A 12,055-nucleotide genomic window follows, 5' to 3' on the forward strand; every position below is an offset into this window, starting at 1 on the left:
TTTTTTCCTGTGAATAAAATCTGCAGTGATGTGACTGTCTACCTCTCACGGCAATAAGACTCAAAATCGAGAATGTGGAGAGACCAGTGGAAAGAATGGATGACTCAGTAGGCTTCCCAGCAAGCTTCATGGAGACACAGGAGGTTAAAAGATTACAAGTTGTTTATTTTCTCTCTCCATAACTCTGACAATGAACGTAAATAAGTGACCAGCAAGGTGTGTTGACCTGTGCAAAATGTGTATGTTTGACTTGCCCAAGCAGCTGACAGGAAAAACTGCGATGGAGAAAAACCTCCATCTCTGTCAACGCTGTTTTTGTCTGTTATAGTTTCGACTCCTGTTCCACTGAAACCCACCATGCAGGGGAAAGTTGCTCTTGAGGATTTAATATTTTTCAATTAGACATGCATTGCGTCATGTTACTTCACCCGTTTTAATACAACCAGTTCTCAGTCTAAAAGCCCCAATGTTGCAGTTGTAGCAATTGATTTTTGTGCTATTTTCCATGTCCGTTGTGCGCTTCCAGTGCTCGTTGCTGTTGCATTTTTAATTAGATCATCACCTTACGCTCTCCATGTCTTTTTCTGCTGAAGGAAATGAAACCTGACCGAAAATTTTCCGCCACCTACTGTTTATCTCGATGAACTTACTCCCAATATTTGCAAAAGGGTAGCGGATGGAAACACACATATAAGCGTAGTTTCTTTGACTGAAATTCTATAAATTTTAGTAGAAAATTGAGATGTATTTTAATGGAAATCCAGCGACAGTCAAATGTCCAGAGGCTCGTGAGTGATGATTGAACATGCTGCAGGCTCTGCCTTTATCTACGTCTAAGAAAGGCCCTGTGATTGCGTGATAGCTTTGGGACCAAAAAAAAAAAGCACCTTTTGGTAAAAGACTAGAGCATTTCGGTTCTTTTGGGTGATGCACAGGTGTTCTGCAATAGTATTGTTTGTGACCATGATACCCGCTGTGATATCGGTCGATCATTTTTATTGTGGCATCGCTTTTATACATACAATACAGTAGATCAAATCCCACCTGCTGCAGCAGTATTATCAAAATGTCAACAGCTGTTTTATTATGATTTGGGTGTGTGTGTGTGTGTGCGCGCGCGGGCGTGCTTGACTGCATTGTGAAAGCACCTATTTAGTTCCCCAGACACACACAATTCAACCAGACTGTGTGGCACAGTACTCCTCATTCATGAAATGTTCTGATGCACAAAGAAGTTCTTACCCACAGTTGGATTTTACTGATTCAGTGGTTTCCAGAGGCCAGAGGGAGTTTGACTTTTGATCACTGCAGAAAATAAACTCTGGCACAATTTAGTGAGAGTTACATGTTCCGTTTAGCAAGATAAAATAAAGGAGTGCCACTTGTATGTTTTTTTTTTGGGGGGGGGGGGGGTTTGGTTTGGGTTTTTTAAGCAAAATCAGTCGTGGGTAAATCTGATGATAAGTTCTAGACAGGAGGTGATGGACATATCTTTTTTTTAATTTATTGCATTGGGTATTTTAAATGAATATCTTCATGAAAATGTATTGTACATTGTATATACCACAAAATTCATCATTGTATTATTAAATAGTTTTGATGTCATACGACCTATTTCAGTACAAGATATCAAGATTGGGCTGCACGGTGGTGCAGTGGTCAGCACTGTCGCCTCACAGCAAGAAGGTTCTGGGTTTGAGTCCCGGCTCCATCACAGGATCTTTCTGTGTGAGTCTCCATGTTCTCCCTGTTCCTGTGTGGGTTCTCTCTGGTACTCCAGCTTCCTCCCACAGTCCAAAGACATCAAGAGGGGACGAGGCTGATTGATACTCTAAATTGACTGTAGGTGTGACTGTGAGTGTGAATGGTTGTCTGTCTCTATGTGTTGGTCCTGTGATGGACTGGTGACCTGTCCAGGGTGAACCCTGCCTCTCACCTGAAGGCTGCTGGGATAGGCTCCACCCCCCTGTGACCCTTAACAGGAATAAGCTGAAGAAAATGGACGGATGGATGTTAAGATTACAGGAAGTATAGAAAATGTGCATGTTATTTTTAAAAATGTTATTGCATCCTATATTTCATTTAAATATTTTTGTATAAAATGCATTTTCAATTAACTTTAGAATAACTTTAAATTAAAGTTAGTACTGATTCAGAAATACAGGAAAGACCCCTTTTTAATTAATTGCATTATTTATTTTATGTGACTTTTTGTGGAAAAAAAAATTTTTTTTTCATATACTGCAAAATTATATTTTTCTATTATAGTTTCCAAGCCATGTGTCCAATCAATACAGGATAAATGTATGAGAAATATAAAACACAAAAGTATAATGTTTTTATATGAATATTCATACTGTTTCGGAACTGTATTGTTTACATTTACCCACATAGTTTTATATCTCACACACACACACACACATCCAGCGGGTCAGGTCCCTAGATAGTCCACATAAAGATAAGAATTTGATGTATATTTCTAAAAATTCAACTTCTGCATTCGAGGCACTGGAGGTCTGTGCTCTGACAGGGCAGCAGCAACCTGACTGTCAAGAGGCAAGATTTCCAAGCAAAAAAACCTATTTTTGGAGCGATAATTCTTGATGTTTTGCTACTTGAATCCTTGCTGCACAACAGTCACACGGAAGAGTCTCCCGCACCTGGTCAACAGCCTGGACGCACTAGATAGTCATGTTCTCATGATGGAATTATATACAGAACTCAAGAGCTCCTTCGGTGTTCTATTTTCTGCTCCAGGGAGGCAAATCTTGCTTTCTGTTCCTTTCCAAGCTCACGTTGACATTGATTACAATATTATTAACAGGTCCATTGATAGGTCAGGATTGTTTATGGGTTCATGGTTTTAACAGAAACTTCTTGAATTGGCATTGGACTGTTTTACTTAGGTAGCTCCAGTGCCACCTGTTACAGGTTATAATTAGTTTGTTCCACAGCAACACCACACCTGGCCAGTGTTGTCACAATACTGGATTTCACTCTTCGATACTTTATTTTGAAAAACATTGATGTTCGATTCGATTTTCGATACTTAGCGACCACTCAGAATGTAGTGCAAAGGTGTTTTTTATTCAAAGAAAAATAAAGAACTTTATTCTCGAGGTAGAGAACTCTTTCAAGTTATTCTTTACACATTAACAGTATGCCAATAAGTTTTAATATATGTAGCCTACCGTCGATTAGCTTTAGCTGGCGCTCGCTAACAAGACAACAGGTTAAAGTAAACACCGATAGATGTGATAACTCTAGGCGACGCCTACTTCTGCTTACACTCTTATCAAACTATTTGAGTTCCTTCAACAGGTTTGTGTCTTGGAGGTGCTTTGCTACATTCGTCGTGTTCGCTCCTTCTGTCGGCACAGTTCTGTTGCATCTCTTGCATATCGGCTTGCTGCCGTCCTTTGGCTTTCCTTGTTCATCCGACTCAAATCCAAAGAGACTACAAACAGCACTTCTACTGTTTTGTGTATGTATTAAAACTGGTAGCGAAGGTCCTGCAGACGCCATCTCATGGCAGCTTACGCACGTAGAGCGACGACACTAAAAAAAAAAATAATAATAACAATAATACAGCCAGCGGTGTTTGTGTGAGCGAGGCTGGAGGGGAAGGGCTGCTGCACAATGGTTCGCTCCCCAGGGCAGCATTCTGTCTGTTTGTGTGTGTGTGTGTGTTGGCGGCGGCGCCGCATGTGTAAACCAAGGAGGCAGGTAGAGTATCTTTACTATTGAAAAGTCATTTAGTACCATTTTTACTTTTCAAAATCGATATGTAATCGATAAATGGATATTTTTGACAACCCTACACCTGGCAAAGGAACCTGGTAGTCCAGGGCCTCCACCTTCACTTGGCGGTGGACCTGATAACTCTTAAGTGACTCCTTAAGAAGCAGCTGGATGTGCGTAGCCCTCAGGAGGTGTATGAACACTCCAGGCCAGAAAAGAGATTCTACTGCCTCTGGGTGGCAGAAAGTTGGCATACCACCAGTGTCCATATGCCACACCCCGTATCAGAAATACCACAGACAAGCGCACGTATGTCCGTGCAGATGTAAACCTACTCACCAAGCACCAAAGCACAAAGTTAGCTGCACCTCTTCTGCACAGGCTCTCTGACTTTTCACCTGCCTTGACTCACTTCCTGCCTTCAGAGGAGGAGAAATGCTTTGGACACAGGGTCAGATGAATCAGTGGCAGGAAAAGCCACTGCACAAACAGTTGAATATTTAAAGCCGAGCCATACAAGGACCTGCCAGTGCCGGTCTACTGAAACAATCTTCCGAAGAAAACAATCGCAGTAATTCTGTCATCTACTTCCTCTGAAGTGGAAGAAACTCACTCACGCCAACCATGCAAACCAGTGGCCAAAAATCCTCCAGGGCTCCAGAGCATTCATTTGTTTGGGCTCACTTTGACTTGTATATCTCTCACATAAAGTTTCCATTGCTCTAATTCCAAGACAACTTGTTCAAGTTTGTTCCTGTGGTGGAGTAACTGGTGAAATTGTTGCTGTCGTTTCATAGAGGCACTTTTCATACATGAGACTCGGACTGACTCCTCCGTCTTGGCACGGTGTCTCCAGTAGATGGCAGTGTTAACTGGTTTTCAGTTTATAGACCAACAGAAATTATGTGTGGGCCTGTTTGCATACCACACAAAGGTTATGTTTATAGTGTCATTTGTTTGAGGTATGCTCTTCTTAAGGATTTTGTGAGAAATAGTCTGTTTGTCTAGGCGAATGCAGCCATGTTTGTGTAGACTATAGAATGATGAAGCATTTTTGGGATATTTCCAGAAAGACACAGTGGGAACATGATGTTTTGGAGACCTTAAAAGGTAGCCTGGTGATGAGAAAGTCGATTCAAATTATACGAAGGTCACAAAGTCATTAAATGCAACAGACCTCTGGAAACAAAACTGTTAGGGTGTTAAATTTGTGAGCATAAAAAAGACTAAAAATGAATGAACTTGTTCTTTAATTTAATTTGATTAAAGACTGCTGGTAAATGTGGAACTGATTCACATGAGGAATGAAGCAGTTACGAAGATCAAGCTGAGCTGGAGAGAAAAGTCTACTCATGTCAAGAAAATTATAGAAAATGAGAGGTCATTTTATTGATATGAAAAAAATAGTCATAGCAGTTTTATTCACCACATCCTGAATCATTATTTTACTTTGTTTTGGCGCATAATAAGTAACTTCATACATTATGCAACAGTGTGGGAGTTGATGTAGGTGTTGAGTTGCCTTTTTTTAGTTTCTCTACAGCTTTCTGGGCCTGTGGTAGGAGGTACTGCCTGCGTGCGTGTGTGTGTGTGTGTGTGTGTGTGTGTGTGTGTGTGTGTGTGTGTGTGTTTAGCCTCACATCCTAATTGTGCCCAGTGGATCTGAACAGGAGCACAGCAGTTGACATGGATAATTAAACACCTCTCCTCCACAAGCAACACTGGGAGTGAACTGTGTAAATACATGAAGATCAGACTTTTTCAGTTTTCCCTTCCATCAACAGCGACATTTTCATCAACCGAGGCGGCATGTGAAAGTCACTGTGGCAAAATGTGGTCCCTGGAGAGATGACTTAAAGTTTGAGTCCATCGTCCTTAATAACGTTGAAGTCGCACTTGTATTAGAGGAAAATGTTTCCCTGACCGCCAGGAAGTTTGATACAGACGTGCATCTTCCACACTGAATGAGTCGATAACTCCAGGGATGGTTTAACTCCTTCTCTGGCACAATTATCATGTTCAAGTGTGTCCGATGAGAATTTTACAACTAATTATCTGCAAATATATCAACATTCCCACCATTTAGTTTGAGTTGTGGGCCTCAAACACAAAAAAGTCTGAGAACCTCTTGTAAAGACAGAAGTACAACATGAATTAAACTACCGTATGTACACTGAGCTGAATGCTGCAGATAAGCGAATTCCCATTGATTTTCATAGATACAGTAGTTGACGACAACAAAAGTCCAAGTTAGATTCTTTATTCTTTTCATTGAAAATGTGTTATGTATGCATCATTTATCTCATGCTGTTATTTTTTATTTTCCAAGTGTGTGTGGGTTGGAACCTGATGATTTCCCCAAAATGGTTTTGAACTAAACTCTAAATTCTAATTAAAATAATGGCCAATGTGTTTGTGCAACCAAATGTGTTGTTGTTTAAATTCTGCGTGGGTCTAGCAGCTGTTGGTGCTTTCTCACGCTGCCAGATACCTCAGTCTCTTGGCTTCCCTCAGTTGTTGTCTCTTGCAGCTAATCATTGAGTGTGCAGTCGAATTCCTGTCTAGGGACCTGTGTGTGTGTGTGTGTGTGTGTGTGTGTGTGTGTGTGTGTGTGTGTGTGTGTGTGTGTGTGTGTGTGTGCGCAGTATGGAGACAATATTATTAACATCTGAGTGTGGGAGACAGCGCAGAGCTGCTGCAGGGATCAGCGGTGTACCTGCCAGGACTCAGCAGCTGCTTTGAGACTGACAACACTGAACTGCCAGTTGAGAATAAAAGATCTAAATTCTCACTGGCCAGCAGGCTCAGACGAGCAATCTGGTGGATTTGGCAATTGTAAGGTGGCCACTGCCATCAGCAATTTGGGAACAAAATGGAATCAGAGTTTTTTGCCAATGGGTCCAGCTGCAGTTTAAATTGCTGTTTGTCCAGACCCATAATTTGCAATTCATCTACATGAGCAAAAGTCAGTAAGCATGTGAAAGACAAAAGGGCGTACATAAAAGTCTGTGTTGCCGCGACCTCAAACCAACACCAAGATTGCCATTTTTAATTTTTGGACACATCCAAGGGGTTGTATCTTAAAGAACTCCTCATAAGGGCTGTATCTGTGTCACCACAGATGGAAATCATGTATTCTACTTCATGTCAATATAAAATAGCTCATCTAACTCATGTGGTCACTCAGGAAAACAAATTTGGATCATTCACCGTGAAAGCCCAAACTGTTTTAACTCTCCCCCACATGGTCGGATCGGTTGGAGAAACGTCGCAGCCTGAGGATTTCTATGGGTAAGTATCGAACTTTCAGTAATGAGCGTCACAGCGCCACCTGGTGGCAGGAAATAAGTCAGTACAGTAAAAAAAATAATCTGCCGAGTGGACGCATTAGTTATTAGTTAGTTATTAGTTATCCTTTGCATAAAATCAAAAGTGTTCACACCCTGCACCATCCTCGGATGACTTCGTGGACATGTGACTGAATGCCCTTTGACCCCTAAACTCCAGAAATAGCCAGGATTCCACAGAATGTATTTACAGAATAAAGGTGAGGACGAATGTGTATTCATGTAAGATGCATTTGTTTCTAAAGTAACCCAAAAAAAATAAATGAATGCTTCTTAACAAATGTATTACTCCTACATGTGATAAATAATGCCACATTTATAAGCTTGGACACCGCAGGGAGTTGAACCCCATTCCAGTTGTGTGGAAGTACCTCTACCAGTGTCTTTTGCTTTTTTTAATGGCATTTGGGGAAAGAAAACCTTCATTAGCAACAGCAAATGTATAGTACCGAAATGCAGTTGTTCACAAGTGTGTTAAAGGTAAAATGTTGTGTGTTTTGTTGTTGAAAGTCATTAAAATGTAGTAAATATGCTGTTGCAATGAAGGAAAAAAGAACCCCTTAAGTGCTAAAGGAGAAGACTTTAATGAAGGAAGTCACTTGAGTTTTATTTGTTTAAAAAAATTTGTTGGTGTCAAATATAAAATATCGCTAAAGCCAAAAGGTCTATTCAGCACTTACCATCTCCTACCATTCATTGTGCTAAGCTAACTAGCAGTGGGCTGATCTCTGAGCGTTTCTAACGCAGCTCAGAGGAGAGAAGTTTATCTATCTTCTTGTCTCACTCTTGGGACAAACAATAAGTGTATTTCCCAAAATGTTGCTGTACTATATGTTTTTATTTAGTTTGTTGCTATGGTAACATACTGCACATTACTTACCTGAAGAGACTTGCTCCACCAAGGCAACCTTCAGGTCAAATGGACCACCAGATCCAAAGGCTGGTCAACCTCGGTCTCCTTGCAACAGTCTCATGGATCTGATGAGGGAGTGAACAGGGTCATGAGGAGGGGCGGGAGGACCCTGACGTTACCTGACCACATACCCGACTCGGGTATGATCTTCCGACCACCTGAGGAGAAGAGAGGGATGAGACGTATGGGGGGGGGGGGGGGGGGGCTCTCACGCTTGACTGTGTGGAAAAAAGACAATAAAGGCTTAAGTTCGTTCAGCATCCTCAACTCATTAAAAAGGTCATTCTGAACACCCACCAGTCTGTCCATTTATCAGAGCTACACTTCAGTTTGAGGTTCATACCTGGAGGTCTTAGCTAGGACCTCTGTCCTGACTTCCTCCATCCCCGTCATCAGTCGCACCGATGCAACCTCTGGGTCTCTCAGTCTTCCTCCTCCTGGGCTCCTCTCTCCATCCAGAGGCGGGCTGGATTGGAAGACCTCTGGGTCTGTGAGGGTCATGATCCTCCTGGGTTGCTGTCTATAGCTGCAGGCTAGCAGCAGAGACCAGCAAACTCACCAAGATCTTCATTCCGTCACTGTCATTCAGGTGAACCTTCACAAATAACACACATGAAACATTCAGCGTTAACGGACAAAGCGAACACTTGACCGATCACAGTCAGACTTCCATCACACATTTCCTGCAGTGACCACAATATGTTTACTTACGCCATCTCTGCACCACAGCTGACGGCGTTCCAACGGAAAGTGGTCAGCAACAGGCACGTACTTCACACCTTAAATAAATATCCACATTGCCAATTATTAAAATGTCCAAATAGATGAAAGGGACACTTTTTTGTTCTGCAAAAACCTTAAAATGTGTATTTAACCATGGTTTAAAATATCATGTAACACTGCAACACTTCCACAAAACATAGCTAACAAAGACAATTATTATATACAACCATTAAATCGGATATACTTAAAGACATACAGGTCACATCAACTGTCCCATGCAACCATTTACAAAGACTTCCTGTTGATACAGAAAGGTGAACAGAAATACATGATTCAGTTCCGCTAACTGGGGATAAAGCACTTACATCCTAAAGTAAAATCTAAAAATTCGAATTACCACAATATACAAATGTACGAACCAATACGTGCTGCCACACGCTGAAACTCCTGGCGCAGAGCTTCCTGATGAGCCACGTCAACGCTTAGCCGAGGAGGAAAGTCAAGGACAAAGACCTAAAAAAAACAACACACGAAATCAGACTTTCCCTTTGAGCCATTAAAATACAATCTATTTATCTCTAAAAACGAGTACAACCAATCACATTTGAATAAATTCCAACAAAAAATAAGACATAGAAAAAACAATCCTCATACATTCCTCCAGCGCCCACAGACACTGGTCAGGAGCAAGTGGAAGTCTGCTCCTGCCTGGCTGATGGTCCTGCTCCTCGTCAGGTTGTTGCTGGGAGCCAGGAGACAGACCACCTCGGGTGAGCGGGCCACAGACGCATGGAGGACCTCAGTCCTCAGCTCAGCAGCACTGGCCCCGGGTGTTGACATCACCCCGAAGGCCAGTCGTCCCTCTGGCATCCTTACAAAACCATCAACGACTCCTCGCAGATGGGAGTCCCCGACAATGAGTCCAAACTGAAACAATAAAAAGAGTCGGTTGGAAAAAATGAATACAAAATCATGTTTATCGTGAGTCATGTAATCTAAATTCTGCATCAGTTCTACCTTCTTGTCAGGAGACCCAGCTGGCATAACCAGCTTGTGACTCTTTCCAGTCAGTGCTGAAATGGGCCATTTCTGCACCGCGTGCCAGTAACCGGTACCGTAGCCCGTTAGTGAAGAAAATATGAAAACACAAACTTAATACTTAGAGATTCATCTCAAGCCCGGACTAGAACAAATAACGTGCACCTTCAACAAACTAATGTTTCGTTTACAAGGGGTACATACAAGCAACATGGTGGAAGCAGGGCTCCTGGGGCTCCCAGACCACAGTCTTCCAGTTAGTGGCCCGAGAGTGATGACCACGGCCACGAGGCATCTAGAAGAAGACGCATCAACTCTTGAATAGTTTAAACAACAACACCCCGCTAGCAAGATGACAGCTAGTGCATTTAAATGGTAAAAGGACTCAATTTATAAAGCGCCTTTCTACATTCACGCCACTCAAAGTGCTTTACAGTGTCATCTCATTCACACACACACTCACACACTGATGGTGAAGGCTACTATGCGAGGCGCCATCCTACTCATCAGGAACAATTATGGGCTCAGTATCTTGCTCAAGGACACTTCGACCTGGTCACCAGGGGCGAGGATCAAACCAGCGACCTTTCAGTTGCTCGATGGCCACTCAACTCCAGAGCCATGCTGCCCATATTCAGGTCAATTCAATGAATATTTCAGTCAATAATAAAAACATCCTCCAGCACACTGGTGCTTACTGAATAACAAACACGCTCTCACACATTTCTAGACACACAACATTCATACTGAGACTCTCAAACACCACATGAAGACACACATTTGTATCCATCTCCAAGCACAATCACACCAAATACTGGAGCACAACTCCCAGACAACCACTCACATACAACATTGCCTGTTTCTGTTTCATCACTTTTATCGATTCCCATGGTATCAAACTAATGATGAGTTGCTACATAGATCACTAGGGACAATTTATTAACCACAAAAGCTGAAAGACACCAAATAAACCCCAAACGACATCAACTAGTAATGACAGTTATGGCCACATTCTTCTCTGGTTTATGATCCAGAAAAGTCAAGCAGTGGTTTCCTTCTTTTAACTTCTTAAATCTCTCTCCTCACCAGTGCTAGACAACAAGAAGGATCCCCTTCTCTCCTCTGTGTGTGAGTTAGGGAGGTGGGATCCACAGAGGCTAGTTAGTTAGCTTAGCGCAGGTTAGCATGGCGCCGGAGTTAGCATGGCAGTTAGCCCGCTGTAGCCCCCTCGGTATACAAAACCTGGAGGTCCCCCTTTGTGGATTAGGTAAATTAGGATCTGTGTTAGTCCCCAAATAATTCCTCTCATCCTCTCTTACAGAGTCAACAATAATCACGATTAACAGTAGCATCTATTGACAGTTTACTTTACCTGAGCTGTTCAGTTTGAAGGTGCTGTCAATCAATCACACAGTAAAACAATTCTCACTGCGTGCTTCTAAAATTGTATGAACGCTTAATTTTAATTTTTAATTCACAGCTCGTGTTGAATCCTTCAATGAATGAGTTTTAAGAGAAAAATGTATTTTTGAATGTTGAAGTTATGCTAACATCCATCTAGTAGCATTCGTAGCGCTAAGCTAACTAATGGCTAACAGTCTTGAACAGGTGTCTGTGGGTATCCAGCCTCTTGTTTGCTGGAAGCAGAGCAAATAAATATATATTTACCAGAAACTGGGACCTATCTTGGGATGAGATACAACATTTGTACAGGTTTCTCAATTTGTTATCCACTTACCTTGTCTCAGAGTTTTTGGTGTGCAAGTGTAAAGCTGTTGCAGTTACAGAAGTAGAATTGCAGCAGTTTTCAACCAAGGTTGAAATGAGAAATGTTGGTTACTCCCAGAGCTTATATATATATATATATATATATATATATATATATATATATATATATATATATATATATATATATATATATCAGCTGAGTTAAAAAACAAAACAAAAAACAGCTAAAGTTGTAGCCAATAGTCGTCAAGCATCCTGGGGTGGGTGGGCGGGGCTTACCTCCAGTGGGCGGAGTCAGATACATTTGGCAGGAAGTATACATTTAAACAAAAACAAATACAGATGTAGAGTAAAAATAATGGAAAGTAATGTCCACCCCAAGTCCAAAGTCTACTTCGATATGCAGTATATTATCACAAATTTAAGTTAATTATTTGATATTATTTATTCCTCATTGCACAGCATTTCAGCCTTTTCAATTGGAGCTATAAAGGCAAAAACTGACTGTTTGTTGGTAAATCTCATTAGAGCTTATCTGATTCAACGTGTAGCATGTCACTGTAGT

The sequence above is a fragment of the Aulostomus chinensis genome, chromosome 15 (assembly GCF_037954235.1).
Source record: "Aulostomus chinensis isolate RoL2024-O1b breed Wild chromosome 15, RoL_Achi_v1.0, whole genome shotgun sequence".
NCBI classification, from domain to species: Eukaryota; Metazoa; Chordata; class Actinopteri; order Syngnathiformes; family Aulostomidae; genus Aulostomus; species Aulostomus chinensis.